At 43.6% G+C, this 19,695-nt stretch overlaps 1 protein-coding gene across 1 annotated transcript in view; it reads left to right on the forward strand.

Annotated features, from left to right (window-relative positions):
- The first annotated feature begins 10,540 nt into the window (after window positions 1-10,540).
- Window positions 10,541-19,695, forward strand: part of LOC128692774 (cytochrome P450 9e2) — a 214,983-nt gene continuing 205,828 nt past the window's right edge. The window contains exon 1 of the mRNA XM_070090107.1: window positions 10,541-10,700. The gene's annotated coding sequence lies outside the window, so the exon portion shown is untranslated. The remainder of the gene's footprint in view (window positions 10,701-19,695) is intronic.

Raw genomic sequence — 19,695 nt, forward strand, 5'->3', positions numbered from 1 at the left:
GACTAATGTTTTTCAATTATCATAGGAATTGATCTATGGTAGCATGGAGAGAAAGATTGTGATATTGGCTAGCATTCTGTACTGTGTACTGTGACGATGCGTGCACTTCTCTTGAGAGCAGGAAACGGAATATTACGATTAACATGACGTAGGAGCACCTTGTGATCCTATGATCAGAAGGATATTCTGAAGATGATGTCGGTCACAGAGTTAAAAACTTTGACCATTGTGTACTATACTGCATAGTATGTAAAAGAAGTGATTGTCGTGTTAGTCTCTTCTGAGTAGAATGAGAGTCAGTCGAAGTAATATCATCAGAAAAAGGTCGGAGGTGGTCCATGTTTAGGTGGGCATGTGATCTCAAAACCATCGCACCAGTAGCATAGTCAAAGACATGTGGAGGTCAGACATGTGAAAGAAGTGAGGCCGAGTTTCTGTATCCAGAGTGTGGGACAAAATGTCACCCGCAAAATATACTGGGGCAGTTAAAAGGTCCGAGAAATGGTCTGGTAACAAGGCAGGGTCCTCAGAGGGTGCTGCTACAGGAAGGGTCCCAAGAGGAGGGGGTACATGGACTTGGGACTCCATGGTTAAGTCTTTCTTTACTTTTGATTTTAAGAAAAAAGAAAAAGAACAAAGAAAAAAGGTAAAAAAAGAAAAAAAGGTGGGGGAGGGGGGCATTGAAGGGCAGCTCCCAGGGGGAAAGGACAGCAAATTTCTCCTTCCCTGCCCAAGAGGACAACCTCAGCTAAGCCAGTAGTACAGATGCAGCATGGAACCCGTGTCATACCCTACCCTGCATGCCAGTAAACCAGCAATCCGGGATAGCAACCTCACATATACCGAGCCACCTCGGTGGACAAAAGGGAGGGAGTTCGAAACCCATCATAAAGCATCACTCTGTCGGCCACCACCTCCTGGAATCCGACAGGCAGCCTCCAGAGATACACCCGTCACCTGAAAGACACCCGAGGCCTCCCACCGGTAGTCCAGAGAGAGATTAGGATCTCTAGTTGATCGGATTCCACGGTAAATTACACTACCACAATGGGCCTCAACGGAAGGAGATGGGCCGTGGAAGCCCTTCTCAGGTCTAGGAACAAGAAAGCCTAAGGGAGCAACCTCAAGGCAGAAACAGTTAAGGGAAAGTGGAGGAATGGGGAGAAGAGAAAAGAGAAAAAGGTTATGGGAAGAATGTGATAGGGAAGGGGAGTAATTAGGTTCAGTCTGAAGAAGACCAAAATGTTTAATTCCTCAGACTGAAAACCTCTTCACCGCACCAAGGAACCTGTTGAAGAGATCTTGCAGTCCAACAAACTGCAGTCTTTCCCCCCCCCCCCATCTGTCTCTTGTCTTATTTCTGTCACTTTGTAGTAAGTTTCTGACACAGGATTTTCAGTCCCTGAAACCATGCTGGCTATCGTTTATATGCTCATTCCTTTCTAGTTGTTTCAATACTCTTCTCCTGATATGCTTGTCTATGATTCTGCACACTACGCATGTCAGTGAAAGTCCTCTGTAGTTGAATGCTACCTGCCTGTCTCCTGTCTTAAAGATTGTGACTACATTTTCCGTCTTCCACACTTCAGGTAGTTACCCTGTTTCTCTAATGTTACTGCTGCTAGTGCCACACACAGTACATTTGCTCCCTCTCTCAGGACCCATGGAGAGATGTATTCCGACCCCACTGCCTCCGAGGTATCTAATTTAGCAGCCTCTTCACCTCCTCTGTTGCATGTAATGTGTCCAGCACTTGTTGATGTACCCTTCCTGGAGTTCTTTCTGTCTCTACCGAAAACACTTCCTTGAATCTCGTGTTGAGCTCCTCATACTTCTTTTTGGTTTCTTGTGATCTCTCCTCCTTCCTTCCTCATTCTGATTACCTTATCCTTGACAGTTTTTTCCTCCTGATGTGGCTGTACAACAGCTCAATAAAGATTCCGATATGTTACATAAGTGTCTCAGTCTTCAATTTGTCGGTTTTTTTTAACTATTTATCGCATTTGTCAGACACTGCAACATCATGGGATCTTGATACAAAGAATTCTTCAGCCTTGTCCAACTACTTTGATTAGTGGATGGTAGCACTATGACCCCACTTCCTCCTGTTTCACCTCACCTGACTACAGTATATAAGCCACGTCTACGGCCCTATGCTGTACTTTCTACAAGATTGATGGACCGAACACATCGACTCCAGGATGAGGGACTGATTACCTCAAACTTCTCCTCTCCTTACACCCTTCTGATTTATATTGAACTGATGAAGCCACTGTGTGGCGAAACGTTTCCTCAATAAAGATTGCCATATGTTACATAAGTGTCTCAATCTTCAACTTGTAGGTTTTTTAAACCATTTATCACAAGTTAAATAACGTCGAACTTAGCCATAGAGATTGCGAAAAGGACTTGGGGGTTATGGTAAGCAGCAACCTTAAACCTAGACAGCAGTGCGTACACGTGTGTAATAAGGTAAATAGATTACTGGGATTTATATCAAGATGTGTAAGCAACAGAAGTTCAGCGGTTATGCTACAACTTTATACATCATTAGTAAGACCTCACCTAGATTACGCAGCTCAGTTCTGGACCCCATATTACAGAATGGATATAAATTCGTTAGAAAACATTCAGTGTAGAATGACTAAATTAATACATAACATTAGAAATCTTCAGTATGAAGAAAGGTTTAAGTCTCTTAAATTACATTCACTTGTAAGACGAAGAATAAGGTAGACATGATCGAAGTGTATAAGTGGAAGATGATATTAACAAAGGGGATATAAGTAAGGTTTTGAGGATATCCCTCCAAGGAGAACCTGCAATAAAGGATTCAAATTAGATAAGTTCAGATTTAGAAAGCATACAGGCAAGTACTGGTTTGGAAATAGGGTAGTGGTGATCTGTACTTAACTCTGGGAAGAAGTGTCTTGTGTGCTTCCCGTGGACTGAACCCAGATGCCCTCCATCGAACAACTTTACCAGCAGCTTAAGGAAGAATTGAGGGTAGCGAAGATGAAGATACAGCAATTGGCTGAGGAAAACAAGAGGATTCGTAGTAGTCCTCCTGTTTTCAGTCCTCAGGTCAAGAAGGGAACGTGGTAAGTGGCTGGACTATCAAGTTGACTATCAAGAAGACGAATGGAAAGGTAGAAACGATGAAGAAGAAAGAGACTGTTGTGAAAACTGTTGTGGAAACATCTAATGCATTCTCCGTGCTACCCGCCGAATGTGAGTCGACTACTGGGATCATCACGACGAACGACACCAAGGAAGGTAAGAATATTATTGTTGTTGGGGATAGCCAAGTTAGATACATGGACAGGGAGTTCTGCTTGAAGGACAGAAGTAGGAGACAGAGGGTTTGCTTTCCTGGGCCTGGGATGGAGGATATTGTTAGCTGTCTGGATGACATCATAAGAGGTAATGGGAGCAATCCTATTATCTGTCTCAGTGCTGTAGGCAACAATGTTGGCAGACATATGAGTGAGGACCTGATTAGCAGGTATAGGTCACCAATAGAGATAATTAGGAGGAAGGGTGGGAACCCTGTCATATGTGGTATTTTGCCAAGGAGAGGAGTTGGAAACGAATGGTTGTCCAGGGCAATTGGTGTCAATTGCTGGCTTGAAAAATACTGTAAGGAAAATGCGGTAACATTCACTGACAACTGGGGCCTCTTCTATGGCAGAAATAACATGTATGCCAGGGATGGGGTTCATTTATCTAAGTCTGAGGTGGGGGCACTGGCAACTGCAGTGGAGGGAGCTGTTAGGACTTTAAACTAGGAATAGTTAGTGGTATGGGTTTTGGCAGGAAAACAGTGAAGTCCCAGTGTAATAATATGAATACTAGGAGAACTAGTAATAGGCAAAATGAGGTGGATATTGGAAAGTCAGTGACACTAGGCGACAAGGATAGTAGTAATAGGTTTAGTGGAAAAACAGAAATGAGCAGGAAGGGTAGAAAAAAAGAGGGTCTTTAAATATACATTATGCTAATACCCGTAGTGCTAGGAATAAGATGGACTAGTTGAGATTAGTTGCTAGTGCAGGAACATTGATGTATTTGCCATAACTGAGACGTGGTTTAATTCAAAAAGTCGGGACATGCCTGCAGAATGACACATTCAAGGTTTTAAATTGTTCCAAGTAGATAGAAGTATCGGGAAGGGGGGTGGGGTGGCACTGTATGTCCGAGATCGTTTGAACTGTTGCATAAAAATGGGTATTAAGTCTGAAGTAACACTTATAGAGTCTGTTTGGATAGAATTTTCAGAGGAGCGTGAAAAATTAATTTTAGGTGTAATATACCGTTCCCCACACTTAGATAGGGACCAAGGGAGACTACTATGGGAGGAAATTTTTAAGGCCACTAGGCACGATAAAGTAGTAATTTTAGGAGACTTTAACTTTTGTCATATTGATTGGAATTTCTTGACTGGGAATTTAGAATCAAACGATTTCTTTGAAGTAGTTCAGGATTGCTTTTTGAAACAGTATGAGACACAGCCTACAAGGGGAAATAACCTGCTCGATTTGGTTTTGGCAAACAAGGAAACTCTTGCAAATAATTTAGAAATTACAGAGGAACTCGGCACAAGCGATCACAAGCATTGAATGGAAGTATGATAGTAGGGTAAATTAGACACATGCGCAACTCTTGGGTATCTTTATTGAGGAAACGTTTCGCCACACAGTGGCTTCATCAGGCCATACAAAGGAGAATCTTGAAGAACAGGAGGCGAATGAAGTAATCAGTCCCTCAACCTTGAGTCGATGTGGTCAGTCCATCAATCTTGAATAGAATACAGCATATGTGCGGAGAAGCTTATAAACCGTAGACAGGAGAGGTGCAGCAGTCGTAGGTGGTGTCACATTTGTTCAATGTGGAAGTAGGTCGTGCCCAAGGGTTAGGCAAGCGAGGAATTCCCAAATATTAAGATCCCAAGAAGTTGCAGTGTCTGACAGGATTGTAGATGAATGGTTCAGAGAACCGACACGTTGATAAATTAGACACATGTGCAGCTCTTGGGTATCTTTATGTGTCTAATTTATCAACGTGTCGGTTCTCTGAACCATTCACCTACAATCCTGTCAGACATTGCAACTTCTTGGGATCTTAATACTTGGGAATTCTCCGCTTGCCTAGCCCTTGGGCACGACCTACTTCCACATTGAACAAATGTGACACCACCTACGACTGCTACACCTCTCCTGCCTACCTGTCCGAGATCGCTTGAACTGTTGCATAAAAACGGGTATTAAGTCTGATGTAACACATACAGAGTCTGGATAGGACTTTCAGAAGGGCATGAAAAATCGAATTTAGGTGTGATATACCGTCCCCCAAACTTAGATAGGGACCAAGGGAGAATACTATGGGAGGAAATTGTTAAGGCCACAGGGCACGATAATGTAGCAATTCTAGGAGACTTTAACTTTAGTCATATTGATTGGAATTTCTTGACTTGGAATTTAGAATCATACGACTTCTTAGAAGTAGTTCAGGATTGTTTTTTGAAGCAGTTTGTGACAGAACCTACAAGGGGAAATAACCTGCTTGACTTAATTCTGGCAAACAATGAATCCCTTGTTAATAATTTAGAAATTTCAGAGGAACTTGGCCCAAGTGACCACAAATCAATTACATTTAGCATTGAATGGAAGTATGATATTAGGGATAACTCAGCAGCAGTCCCAGATTTTCGCTTAGCAGATTACGATGCTCTTAGAGAACACTTATCAGCTGTTGACTGGGGTAACGAAGAGAGCTATCAATATGACAGTTTTCTGAACGCCATACATGCTGCCCAGAGAACATTCATCCCGTCTAAAGAAATTAGATCGAATAGAAATGACCCAAAATGGATGAATAATAGGCTCAAATATCTTTTAGGACAGAAAAAAGAGGTGAGGGTCATCTTATGATTCATTATATTGGCATTAAGAGGGACATTAAAAGAGGGATAAGGAAAACTAAACGGGACTATGAAATTAAAGTTGTTAGGGAATCGAAAACTAACCCGAAAAGTTTTTTCCAGGTTTATAGAACAAAGGTTAAAGATAGGATAGGTCCCCATAAAGATAGCTCTGGGCATCTTACTGACAAGGAGAATGAAATGTGCTCTATTCTTAATAATTATTTTCTCTCAGTTTTCACTCAGGAGGACACTAACAATATCCCAGTAATAAATTTTTATAGTGGGCTTGAAGACGATAAATTATGCAATATCAAAGTCACTAGCGAAATGATTATCAAACAGATAGACCCACTGAAGCAAAATAAATCCTCGGGCCCTGTTGAACTTTTTTCTAGGGTTCTTAAAGAGTAAAAAATGGGACTTTGTGAACCATTGGCTAATATTTTTAATATTTCTGTGCAAGAATGGTATATAATACCCTCAACCTTGGAGTAGGTGCGAAGAGCACCGTAGTCGTGGAGAATCTCCACGACTACGGTGCTCTTCGCACCTACTCCAAGGTTGGCAATATAAACACAAATGCAGTATAATGTGATCCTTTATTGACTACGTTTCGCCCACACAGTGGGCTTTTTCAAGTCACAAACAGAACTACCTGGGGTGGAAGGAACGCGAGTATTTATAGTCCACCCCAGGTAGTTCTGTTTGTGACTTGAAAAAGCCCACTGTGTGGGCGAAACGTAGTAAGAACATAAGAACATAAGAAAGGAGGAACACTGCAGCAGGCCTGTTGGCCCATACTAGGCAGGTCCTTTACAATTCATCCCACTAACAAACATTTGACCTACCCAATTTTCAATGCTACCCAAGAAATAAGCTCTGATGTGCAAGTCCCACTCAAATCCAACCCATCCCACTCATGTATTTATCCAACCTAAATTTGAAACTACCCAAAGTCCTAGCCTCAATAACCCAACTAGGTAGACTGTTCCACTCATCTACTACCCTATTTCCAAACCAATACTTTCCTATGTCCTTTCTAAATCTAAACTTATCTAATTTAAATCCATTACTGCGGGTTCTCTCTTGGAGAGATATTCTCAAGACCTTGTTAATATCCCCTTTATTAATACCTATCTTCCACTTATACACTTCGATCAGGTCTCCCCTCATTCTTCGTCTAACAAGTGAATGTAACTTAAGAGTCTTCAATCTTTCTTCATAAGGAAGATTTCTAATGCTATGTATTAATTTAGTCATCCTACGCTGAATGTTTTCTAAAGAATTTATGTCAATAAAGGATCACATTATACTGCATTTGTGTTTATATTGCCATTGTGTCGGTATTTTATACCATTTATTTCCACTCCAAGGTTGAGGGACTGAGTACCTCATCTTCTGTATAGAGTCCTACTGTCTACAAGTTATGTCCTGGAATTTGTGTTGATAAAGCCACTGGATGGCGAAACGTCTACAATAAAGATACCCAGATGTTGCACATGTGTCTTAATTTAATATTTCTCTTCAAACAGGTGTAGTGTCTGATATGTGGAAGATGGCTAATGTAATTCCTATTTTTAAAGCAGGGGACAAGTACTTATAAGTTAAATGATGTAGAACTTAGCCATACAGATTGCGAAAAGAACTTGGGGGTTATGGTGAGCAGCAACCTTAAACCAAGACAGCAATGCCTAAGCGTACGTAATAAGGCAAATAGATTACTGAGATTTATATAAAGAAGTGTAAGCAACAGAAGTCCAGAGGTCATACTGCAGCTTTATACATCATTAGTAAGGCCTCACCTAGATTATGCAGCTCAATTCTGGTCTCCATATTACAGAATGGACATAAATTCGTTAGAAAACATTCAGTGTAGAATGACTAAATTAATACATAGCATTAGAAATCTTCCTTATGAAGAAAGATTGAGGACTCTTAAATTACATTCACTTGTTAGACGAAGAATGAGGGGAGACCTGATCGAAGTGTATAAGTGGAAGATAGGTATTAATAAAGGGGATATTAACAAGGTCTTGAGGATATCTCTCCAAGAGAGAACCCGCAGTAATGGATTTAAATTAGATAAGTTTATGTAAAGTAAAAGGACACAAGTGCAACTAATGTGACATAAATGTCACATTAGTTGCACTTGTGTCAACATAATGGACATTTCATGCAGACGTTATAATAAAGTTGGTAGAATTACCGACAATATGTAAAGTAAAAGGACACAAGTGCAACTAATGTGACATTTATTGTGGCAACGTTTCGCTCTCCAGGAGCTTTATCAAGCCATTACAAACAATACATGGACACAGAGGGTATATAAAGGCTCAGAGTGAGGTGAATACTAGTGAGGTACCATTCCGATGTCCACTAGTGGTAGTAGTAGTAGTGGTAGAGACAAAAGCAATTAATTCGTACATGAGTAAAAGGATATAAAAGCTATTACTTGGGTAACATAAAAATAGGTTGGACAAATATAAACTGGAATGAGGCAGGTTGTTTCAGTGTTCACTCTCTATGCTTTGTGTAGTATAACAGGAGAGACTATGTGATGGCAGGGTTTACTGTTTTCAGGAGGATTCTTGCTAAGACTTCGGAGATGGTGAAGCTGCCGTTGTTTTGTTTAATTGTATTCGAAACAGCGATCAGTGCTGATTCAAGGCACTTGCGTGTGCGGAAATTAGTTTCTTTTATCACTAATTGGGCGTCTCTGAATTTCATAAGATGATTGGTGGAATTTCGGTGTTGTACACAGGCGTTGTTTAAGTTGTCGTTCCTACATGCGTATATGTGTTCATTGAGGCGGGTGTCGAGGTTTCTTGCTGTTTCACCTACGTAGATCTTGTCACAGCCTCCACAGGGTATAGTGTAAACTCCTGCATTGACTGGTTCGTGGTGCTTGGGTTTTGTCCTGGTTAGATCCTTTATTGAAGTGGTAGAAGCGATGGCGACTCTGGTGTTAACTTGTGAAAGTACTTTTGAGACGTTTAGTGCAACCTGGCTGTTGGGAAGAATTATAACTTTGTTGGGAGCGGTGTTGATGCGTGGAGAATTGATGATCTGAAGAGCTCTTTTCTTACAGTCTTTGATGAAAAAAGAAGGAAATTGTAACTCAGTGAATGTTTGGTGAATGTAAGTACATTCCTCGTCAAGAAACTCAGGACTACAAATTCGGTATGCTCTTAGGAAAAACCCGATGATGATGCCTCTTTTGGTCTTGGTATCTTGACTGGAATAGAAGTGTGTGAGATCATTTTTATTGGTGGGTTTCCGATAAACTTGAAATCTTAGGTTGTTGTCTACTTTGTGAATGAGGACGTCGAGGAAAGGTAGCTTGTCATTGGACTCTTCTTCTAGTGTAAACTGAATCGCTGGTTCAACTGCGTTGAGCCTCGCCTGAAGATCCCGTACATCAAAACGTTTTGGAGTTATTACGAGGACATCGTCCACGTAACGTAACCAAGTGACGCTTGAAGGGATGATGTTGGCGAAGTGTTCGGACTCTAGGTGTTCCATGTATAAGTTGGCTAGGACGGCACTTATTGGGGACCCCATTCCCATGCCGTAGGTTTGTTTGTAGAGCTTGTTATTGAAGGAAAAACAGTTGAAGTTAACACAGAGTTCAATCAAGTCAACAAAATCTCCGGGAGGTAAAGGAAGATTAAGGTCCTGGTTGACTTTACGTCGTAGAACCTCGATGGCTTTTTTGGTAGGTACTTTTGTGAAGAGGGAAGTCACATCCAAACTGCTTAGTTTCTTGTTACGGATGGAGAGGTTACGGATGCGGTTGAGAAGGTCGCCTGAGTGTTTAAGATGAGCGGGGCTGATGGTCCCCAGAAGGCAGGAAAGATGTTTGGCAAGGACTCCGGCTAGTTTGTGTGGAGCACTGCCTATTCCTGACGTGATTGGTCTGAGAGGAATATTGTGTTTATGGGTCTTGGGTAAACCATACATGTGTGCTGGTTTAGGGTTGCTTGGTAACAAGTACAGAAGTTTCTTCCCTTCTCTAGTGCGTTTGAGTATTTGTCTGCTTTTGTATAGAAAGTCTTTGGTGAGCGTCTCCCACTGTTGATAGGTTCGTATGTAGATTGATCATTCAAAAGGTCCATCACTCAACAGTGGGAGACGCTCACCAAAGACTTTCTATACAAAAGTCCATGTATTGTTTGTAATGGCTTGATAAAGCTCCTGGAGAGCGAAACGTTGCCACAATAAATGTCACATTAGTTGCACTTGTGTCCTTTTACTTTACATATTGTCGGTAATTCTACCAACTTTATAGATAAGTTTAGATTTATAAAGGACATAGGAAAGTACTGGTTTGGAAATAGGGTAGTTGATGAGTGGAACAGTCTACCTAGTTGGGTTATTGAGGCTAGGACTTTGGGTAGTTTCAAATTTAGGTTGGATATGTACATGAGTGGGAGGGGTTGGATTTGAGTGGGACTTGCACATCAGAGCTTATTTCTTGGGTAGCATTGAAAATTGGGTTGGGCAAATGCTTTGTTAGTGGGATGAATTGTAAAGGAACTGCCTAGTATGGGCCAACAGGCCTGCTGCAGTGTTCCTCCTTTCCTATGTTCTTATGTATTAATAAAGGGGATATTAAGTTGGAGTGCGTGGGAGGGTACGAAGGGGTGAGTGTGTGTGTCCGTGCGTCCGTGTTTGTTTAGTGAGTTTTAACAGCGTCAGTAGGCGGGGAGAACTTGAGGACAGAGGACGCACGTTCAGCTGTGTTATTATAAAGGTCAACAAAGTCTTCAACAGTAAGGTAAAGTTTTCTAAACTTAACTTGTTTTTTTATTCAAAGTGGAGTAAGATGAAGCTTAATGTACAGTGAATGTGACAGTGTACAGTAGGTAGAGTCAGTGTACAATGATTAAGACAAAGTTTTGTGGATGACAGTGTACAGAGTGAATATACGATGCCTGAGAGTCAGTGTACAGTGAGTGAGGGCCAGTGTACAGTGAGAGCAAGTGTACAGTGAGTGAGAGCCAGTGTACAGTGAGTGAGAACCGGTGTACAGTGAGTGAGAACCAATGTACATAAGAACATAAGAAAATAAGAATGTAGGAACACTGCAGAAGGCCTACTGGCCCATACGAGGCAGGTCCTTATCAAAACGACATCTACCTAAAGCTACCCAAGAAATAACTCCCGTACCCCATGACACCAATCAAACCCAGCCCCTCCCACTCATATATTTGTCCAGTCTCTTCTTAAAGCTACCCAAGGTCCTAGCCTCTATCACCCCACTGGGAAGACTGTTCCACGCATCCACAACTCTGTTAGAAAACCAGTACTTACCTATGTCCTTTCTAAATCTAAATTTATCCAACTTAAATCCATTATTCCTGGTTCTTACCTTGTTCGACACCCTCAGTACTTTATTAATGTCTCCCTTGTTTATGCCCGTCATCCACTTATACACCTCAATGATATCTCCCCTCATTCTACGCCTCTCCAGAGAGTGGAGATTTAAGGCTTTAAGTCTATCTTCATACGGGAGGTTCCTTACACAGTGGAAATAAATGGTATAAAATACCGACACAATGGCAATATAAACACAAATGCAGTATAATGTGATCCTTTATTGACTACGTTTCGCCCACACAGTGGGCTTTTTCAAGTCACAAACAGAACTACCTGGGGTGGAAAGAACGCGAGTATTTATAGTCCGGCTGAGGTCAGGTGAAGAATGCTGCATCTGATGATGTACCGAGTTGGGTTGTAGAGTCTAAAAACTTGGGTAGCCTGGGAAGGAGACTGGACAAGTTTGTGAGCAGACCTTCTACAGTGTTCTTATGTGGGATAGCGATGAAGAAGTTTCTTGGCAAGTGGTTCAGCTATGTTATAGAAGCCACTATTCTGGTTGAAGTTGTCGGATATAGAAATAAGTGATGATTCCAGGATTCTTCGGTATTGAGTGTTGTCTTCTTTGGCGATAAGTCTTGAGTTTCTGTAGTTTATCAAGTGGTTGTAGTCAGTGTACAATGAATGAGAGCAAGTATCCAGTGAGTGAGAGCCAGTGTACAGTGAGTGAGTGCCAGTGTACAATGAGTAAGAGTTTGTGTACACTGAGTGAGAGCCACTATACAGTGAGTGAGATCCAGTGCACAGTGAGTGAGAGCCAGTGTACAGTGAGTGAGAATCACTGTACAATAAGTGAGAGCCAGTGTACAGTGAGTGAGATCCAGTGTACAATGAGTAAGAGTCTGTGTACACTGAGTGAGAGCCACTATACAGTGAGTGAGATCCAGTGCACAGTGAGTGAGAGCCAGTGTACAGTGAGTGAGAATCACTGTACAATAAGTGAGAGCCAGTGTACAGTGAGTGAGAGCCAGTGTACAGTGAGTGAGAGCCAGTGTACAGTGAGTGAGAGCCAGTGTACAGTGAGTGAGAGCCAGTGTACAGTGAATGAGAACCAGTGTACAGTGAGTGAGGGCCAGTGTACACTGAGTGAAAGCCAGTGTACACTGAGCGAGAGCCAGTGTACACTGAGTGAGAGCCAGTGTACACTGAGTGAGAGCCAGTGCACAGTGAGTGAGAGCCAGTGTACAGTGAGAGCCAGTGTACAGTGAGTGAGAGCCAGTGTACAGTGAGTGAGAGCCAGTGTACAGTGAGTGAGCCAGTGCACAGTGAGTGAGAGCTAGTGTACAGTGAGTGAGAGTCAGTGTACAAAGAGTGAGAGCAAGTGTAGAGTGAGAGCCAGTGTACAGTGAGTGAGAGCCAGTGTACAGTGAGTGAGGGCCAGTGTACACTGAGTCAAAGCCAGTGTACACTGAGCGAGAGCCAGTGTACACTGAGTGAGAGCCAGTGTACACTGAGTGAGAGCCAGTGCACACTGAGTGTGGTCCAGTGTATACTAAGTGAGAGCCAGTGTACAGTGAGTGAGAGCCAGTGTACAGTGAGTGAGAGCCAGTGTACAGTGTGCGAGAGCCAGTGTACAGTGAGTGAGAGCCAGTGTACAGTGAGTGAGCCAGTGTACAGTGAGTGAGAGCCAGTGTACAGTGTGCGAGAGCCAGTGTACAGTGTGCGAGAGCCAGTGTACAGTGAGTGAGAGCCAGTGTACAGTGAGTGAGCCAGTGCACAGTGAGTGAGAGCCAGTGTACAGTGTGCGAGAGCCAGTGTACAGTGTGCGAGAGCCAGTGTACAGTGAGTGAGAGCCATTGTGCAATGAATGAGAGCTAGTTTACATAGAGAGCCAGTGTACAGTGAGTGAGAGCCAGTGTACAGTGAGTGAGCCAGTGCACAGTGAGTGAGAGCCAGTGTACAGTGTGCGAGAGCCAGTGTACAGTGAGTGAGAGCCAGTGTACAGTGAGTGAGCCAGTGCACAGTGAGTGAGAGCCAGTGTACAGTGAGTGAGAGCCAGTGTACAGTGTGCGAGAGCCAGTGTACAGTGAGTGAGAGCCATTGTGCAATGAATGAGAGCTAGTTTACATAGAGAGCCAGTGTACAGTGAGTGAGAGATAGTGTACTTTGACAGACCGTGAATATTGAGTGAGTGCCAGTGTACAGTGAGAGCCAGTGTGCAGTGAGAGACTGCGCATAGTGAGTGAGAGCCCGTGTACATTGAGAGCTAGTGTACAATGAACGAGAGCTAGTGTACAGGGAGTGCCAGTTTACAGTGAGAGCCAGTGTACAGTGAGGGACCGTTTACAGCGAGTGAAAGCCAGTGTATAGTGAGAGCCAGTGCACAGTCACTATGCCAGTGTATAGTGAGAGCCAGTGTACAGTGAGGGACCATGTACAGTGAGTGAAAGCCAGTGTATAATGAGATCCAGTGAATAGTGAGAGAGCCAGTGTATAGTAAGAGCCAGTGTACAGTGAGAGCCAGTGTACAGTGAGGAACCATGTATATTGAGAGCCAATGTACAGTGAGTGAACCTTTGTACAGCGGGGGATCGTGTATAGTGAGCGAGAGCCAGTGTATAGTGAGCGAGAGCCAGGGCACAGTGTGTAGAGACAGTGTACAGTGAGTGAGAGCTAGCTTACGGTGCAAGCCAGTATATAATGAGTGAGAGCCAGTGTATAGTGAGTGAGAGCCAGTGTATAGTGAGTGAGAGCCAGTGTATAGTCAGTGAGAGCCAGTGTATAGTGGGTGAGAACCAGTGTACAGTGAGATCTTATGTACAGTGAGAGCCAGTGTATAGTGGGTGAGAGCCAGTGTACAGTGAGATCTTATGTACAGTGAGAGCCAGTGTATAGTGGGTGAGAGCCAGTGTATAGTGGGTGAGAACCAGTGTACAGTGAGATCTTATGTACAGTGAGAGCCAGTGTATAGTCAGTGAGAGCCAGTGTATAGTGGGTGAGAACCAGTGTACAGTGAGATCTTATGTACAGTGAGAGCCAGTGTATAGTGGGTGAGAGCCAGTGTACAGTGAGATCTTATGTACAGTGAGAGCCAGTGTATAGTGGGTGAGAGCCAGTGTATAGTGGGTGAGAACCAGTGTACAGTGAGATCTTATGTACAGTGAGAGCCAGTGTATAGTCAGTGAGAGCCAGTGTATAGTGGGTGAGAACCAGTGTACAGTGAGATCTTATGTACAGTGAGAGCCAGTGTATAGTGGGTGAGAGCCAGTGTACAGTGAGATCTTATGTACAGTGAGAGCCAGTGTATAGTGGGTGAGAGCCAGTGTATAGTGGGTGAGAACCAGTGTACAGTGAGATCTTATGTACAGTGAGAGCCAGTGTATAGTCAGTGAGAGCCAGTGTATAGTGGGTGAGAACCAGTGTACAGTGAGATCTTATGTACAGTGAGAGCCAGTGTATAGTGGGTGAGAGCCAGTGTACAGTGAGATCTTATGTACAGTGAGAGCCAGTGTATAGTCAGTGAGAGCCAGTGTATAGTGGGTGAGAACCAGTGTACAGTGAGATCTTATGTACAGTGAGAGCCAGTGTATAGTGATAGTATACAGTGAGTGAGAGCCAGTGTACAGTGAGTGAGAACCAGTGTACAGTAAGTGAGAGCTTATGTACAGTGAGAGTCAGTGTATAGTGATAGTGTACAGTGAGTGAGAGCCAGTGTACAGTGAGTGAGAGCCGGTGTACAGAGAGAGCTAGTTTACATTGAGACCTAATGTGCAATGAGAGCCTGGGTATAGTGAGTTTAGAGGCTGTGTATAGTGAGTGAGACCCAATGTACAGTAAGTGAGAGGCTGTGTATAGTGAGTGAGAGCTAGTGTACAGTGAGAGCTAGTGTACAGTGAGAGCCAGGGTATAGTGAGTTAGAGGCTGTGTATAGTGAGAGCCAATGTACAGTGAGAGACTGTGTATAGTGAGTGAGAGTAATATACAGTGAGTCAATGTAGATTGAAAGTTTACATGGATTGGGTGAGGGTCAACACACTGTAAGATTCAATTCAGAGTAATTGAGGGTTAATATAGAATGAGGGTTAATATACAGAGTTGGAGGGCGGACTACCACTTGGAAAAGGCCCGGGACCGGGAGAGTACCGGGAGTGTCACGGTTATTGTTGACGCCTGGATATGTTATCCAGGGTGAGCAAACCAGAGAGAAAATATAGTGGATGTTATGTAAGACAAAATCTTAGTGGAATATAAGAAATTACAAATATAGAAGGAAAGTGAGAGGTGAAAGACAATATAAAACAAGTTAGATGAGTGTGTTGTTAAATGTGGGTGGCAGTGTCACGCTATCACACAACTGCGTATAATGTTGCTGTCAAGGTTACATGAGTGTGTTGTTATGGTGAGTGGCAGTGTTGGCACTATCACATGAGTGTGTTGTTAGTGTGGCAGTGTTGGCACTATCACATGAGTGTGTTAGTGTGGCAGTGTTGGCACTATCACATGAGTGTGTTGTTAAATGTGGGTAGCAGTGTCACGCTATCACACAACTGCGTATAATGTTGCTGTCAAGGTTACATGAGTGTGTTGTTATGGTGAGTGGCAGTGTTGGCACTATCACATGAGTGTGTTGTTAGTGTGGCAGTGTTGGCACTATCACATGAGTGTGTTAGTGTGGCAGTGTTGGCACTATCACATGAGTGTGTTAGTGTGGCAGTGTTGGCACTATCACATGAGTGTGTTAATGTGGCAGTGTTGGCACTATCACATGAGTGTGTTGTTAGTGTGGCAGTGTTGGCACTATCACATGAGTGTGTTAATGTGGCAGTGTTGGCACTATCACATGAGTGTGTTAGTGTGGCAGTGTTGGCACTATCACATGAGTGTGTTGTTAGTGTGGCAGTGTTGGCACTATCACATGAGTGTGTTGTTAATGTGGCAGTGTTGGCACTATCACATGAGTGTGTTGTTAGTGTGGCAGTGTTGGCACTATCACATGAGTGTGCTGTTAGTGTGGCAGCGTTCCCACTGTCACACGAGTGTGTTGTTAGTGGTGAGTGGCAGTGTTGGCACTATCATATCAGTGTGCTGTTAGTGTGGCAGTGTTCCCACTATCACATGAGTGTATTGTTAGTGTGGCAGTGTTGACACTATCACATCAGTGTGCTGTTAGTGTGGCAGTGTTCCCACTATCACATGAGTGTGTTGTTAGTGGTGAGTGGCAGTGTTGACACTATCACTTGAGTGTGTTGTTAGTGTGGCAGTGTTCACACTATCACATGAGTGTGTTGTTGGTGTGGCAGTGTTGGCACTATCACATGAGTGTGTTGTTGGTGTGGCAGTGTTGGCACTATCACACGAGTGTGTTGTTAGTGGTGAGTGGCAGTGTTGGCACTATCACATGAGTGTGTTAGTGGTGAGTGGCAGTGTTGGCGCTATCACATGAGTGTGTTGTTAGTGGTGAGTGGCAGTGTTCACACTATCACATGAGTGTGTTGTTAGTGGTGAGTGGCAGTGTTGGCACTATCACATGAGTGTGTTGTTAGTGGTGAGTGGCAGTGTTGGCACTATCACATGAGTGTGTTGTTGGTGTGGCAGTGTTCCCACTATCACATGAGTGTGTTGTTAGTGGTGAGTGGCAGTGTTGGCACTATCACATGAGTGTGTTGTTGGTGTGGCAGTGTTCACACTATCACATGAATGTGTTGTTAGTGGTGAGTGGCAGTGTTCCCACTATCACATGAGTGTGTTGTTAGTGGTGAGTGGCAGTGTTCCCACTATCACATGAGTGTGTTGTTAGTGGTGAGTGGCAGTGTTCCCACTATCACATGAGTGTGTTGTTAGTGGTGAGTGGCAGTGTCCACACTATCACATGACCGTGCATAATGTTGCTGTCAAGGTCACTAATATAATTAGACAATGGATGACAACATTCAAGTTTCTTTATAACTTACATGGCCAAACGAACATATGACTGAACTCCGTGGAACAACACTTGTGAGTGTTACTGTGTGTTACTGCTACTGACATCCACTGTGTGTTACTGGTACTGACATCCACGCTGTGTTACTGCTACTGACATCCACGCTGTGTTACTGCTACTGACATCCACGCTGTGTTACTGCTACTGACATCCACGCTGTGTTACTGCTACTGACATCCACGCTGTGTTACTGCTACTGACATCCACGCTGTGTTACTGCTACTGACATCCACGCTGTGTTACTGCTACTGACATCCACGCTGTGTTACTGCTACTGACATCCACGCTGTGTTACTGCTACTGACATCCACGCTGTGTTACTGCTACTGACATCCACTGTGTGTTACTGCTACTGTCATCCGCTGTGTGTTTTATTGCTACTGGCAAGCACGGTTACATGTTACTGCTACTGGCATGCACGGTGTGTGTTACTGCTACTGTCATCCCCTGTGTTTTTGCTACTGTCATTCACTGTTACTGCTACTGTCATTCATTGTTACTGCTGCTCACGCTATTTATTTTTGCAGGGATACTCACAGTCCATGGCCCCGCGTCTTCGCTGATTGCTGCTAGGTCACTCTCTCCTTGTTCCATGAGTTTTATCGTATCATTTCTTAAAGCTATGTATGACTCCTGCCTCCACTACATCACTCTCCAGATTGTTCCATTTCCTGACCACTCTGTGACTGAAGAAATACTTCCTAACATTCTTTAGACTCATCGGAGTTTTCAACTTCCAGTTGTGACGCCTTGTTGCTGTGTCCCATCTCTGAACATTCTGTCCCTATACACCTTGTCATTTTTTTCAGTATTTTATGTCATTACCATGTCCTCCCTATCCCTCCCGTCCTCCAGTGTAGTCAGATTGATTACCTTTAACATATCCTCATATGGCATACCCCTTTTCTATGGGACTAGTCTTGTTGCAAACCTTAGCACTTTCTCTAATTTCTTGAGGTGCTTGACAAGGTGTGGGTTTCATACTGGCGCTGTATACTCCAATATGGACATGACGCACATAGTGTACAGTGTCTTGAATGACTTACTACTCAAATGCTAAACAGTATTCATACGTTTACCAGGCACCCATATGATGCAACTGATAATTGATTGAAGTGTACCTCAGGAGATGTGCTCGTTATGATACTCACCCCTCTATCCTTTTCCTTGACAGGTTTGCAGCCTTCGGGTCCCTTAGCCTGTACTCTGTCTGCTCTCTTCTTTGACCTTTCCCAATCTTCATGATTTTTGTATTTGGTGGGGTTAAACTCCAGATGCCAGTTGTTGGACCATGCTTGCAGTCTCTGCAGATCCCTTTGTTGACGAACCTGATCCTCATCCCACTGTACCTCGTGCTGGAAAATTTTCATGCATGTTTGGCTTCCCTCGTCTCCACTTTTAACTCTACAATGTATTCGAAGCTCAGAACCACGTGGTCACTATCTCCGAAAGGCCTTTCATATGTGTTGTTCGCACTGTCTGAACTACTCAAGGTGAATATGAGGTCCAGCCTTTGTGGTTCATCCTCTCCTCTTTCTGTCTCTGGTAGTGTCTCAAGCATATTGAGGAATGGGGTTTTCCAGTATCATCTCCATCATCTTAAGACTTCGCATTTCTGGTTCCCCATGTGGCTCCAGGTTTTCCTAATAAATCTCCTTGTGATTGAAATCACCCACAGCTATTAAGTTTACTGTACCCAAAGGGGCCTTCTCGCCACCTCAGTAAGAATGTCCACCATTGCAATATTGTTCTCATCATAAGTTTGTCTTGGCCTCCTGCTATTGTGTGGCAGGTTGTACATCACTTCAATCACCACCTTGTGACCCCCAGTCAGAAGTGTTCCTACTGTGCAATTCCGGCTTCCCTTCCGTCCACTCCTTCCAATTCCTCAAAACTCCAGTGAGGGAAACCAAACCATACCCCGGCCGGGATTGAACCCGCGGTCAGAGAGTCTCAAAACTCCAGTGAGGGACCGTGTACACTGAGTGAAAGCCAGTGTATAGTGAGAGCCAGTGAACAGTGAGTGAGCCAGTGTATAGCGAGTAAGAACCGGTGAACAGTGAAATATCCCATCTGTTATAATTCCCGTGAGCTTGGTTTCCGTCAGTGCTATGATATCTGGGGATGCATCAGTAACTCTTTCATGTCATTTCTCACACTTATTTCTTATTCCATTTGCACTGGTGTATCATTCCTTCAGCTTCTCCAAAACTGTATTCTGGTTTCTTGTTTGGGTGGCTGGGTGAGTGGGAGACCTGGTAGGTTACTATGGAAGACTGGTTGGATGGTGGGGTATGTTCTTGGGGGGAGAAAGGAAAGGTTTTTCAGCACGGAGTGTGGTTAGTTTCGAATTAATTTGCTTGGTTGCTGTGAGGGGTTAAAGGCTGAGGATGTTCTGTGGGTGGTCATGTTGGTGGTTGTTTCTGTTGGTCCTCCTGACTCTGGGTGCCCAAGCCTGTCTCCAGCCTTGTAT

This window comes from Cherax quadricarinatus, chromosome 30 (assembly GCF_038502225.1).
Source record: "Cherax quadricarinatus isolate ZL_2023a chromosome 30, ASM3850222v1, whole genome shotgun sequence".
NCBI classification, from domain to species: Eukaryota; Metazoa; Arthropoda; class Malacostraca; order Decapoda; family Parastacidae; genus Cherax; species Cherax quadricarinatus.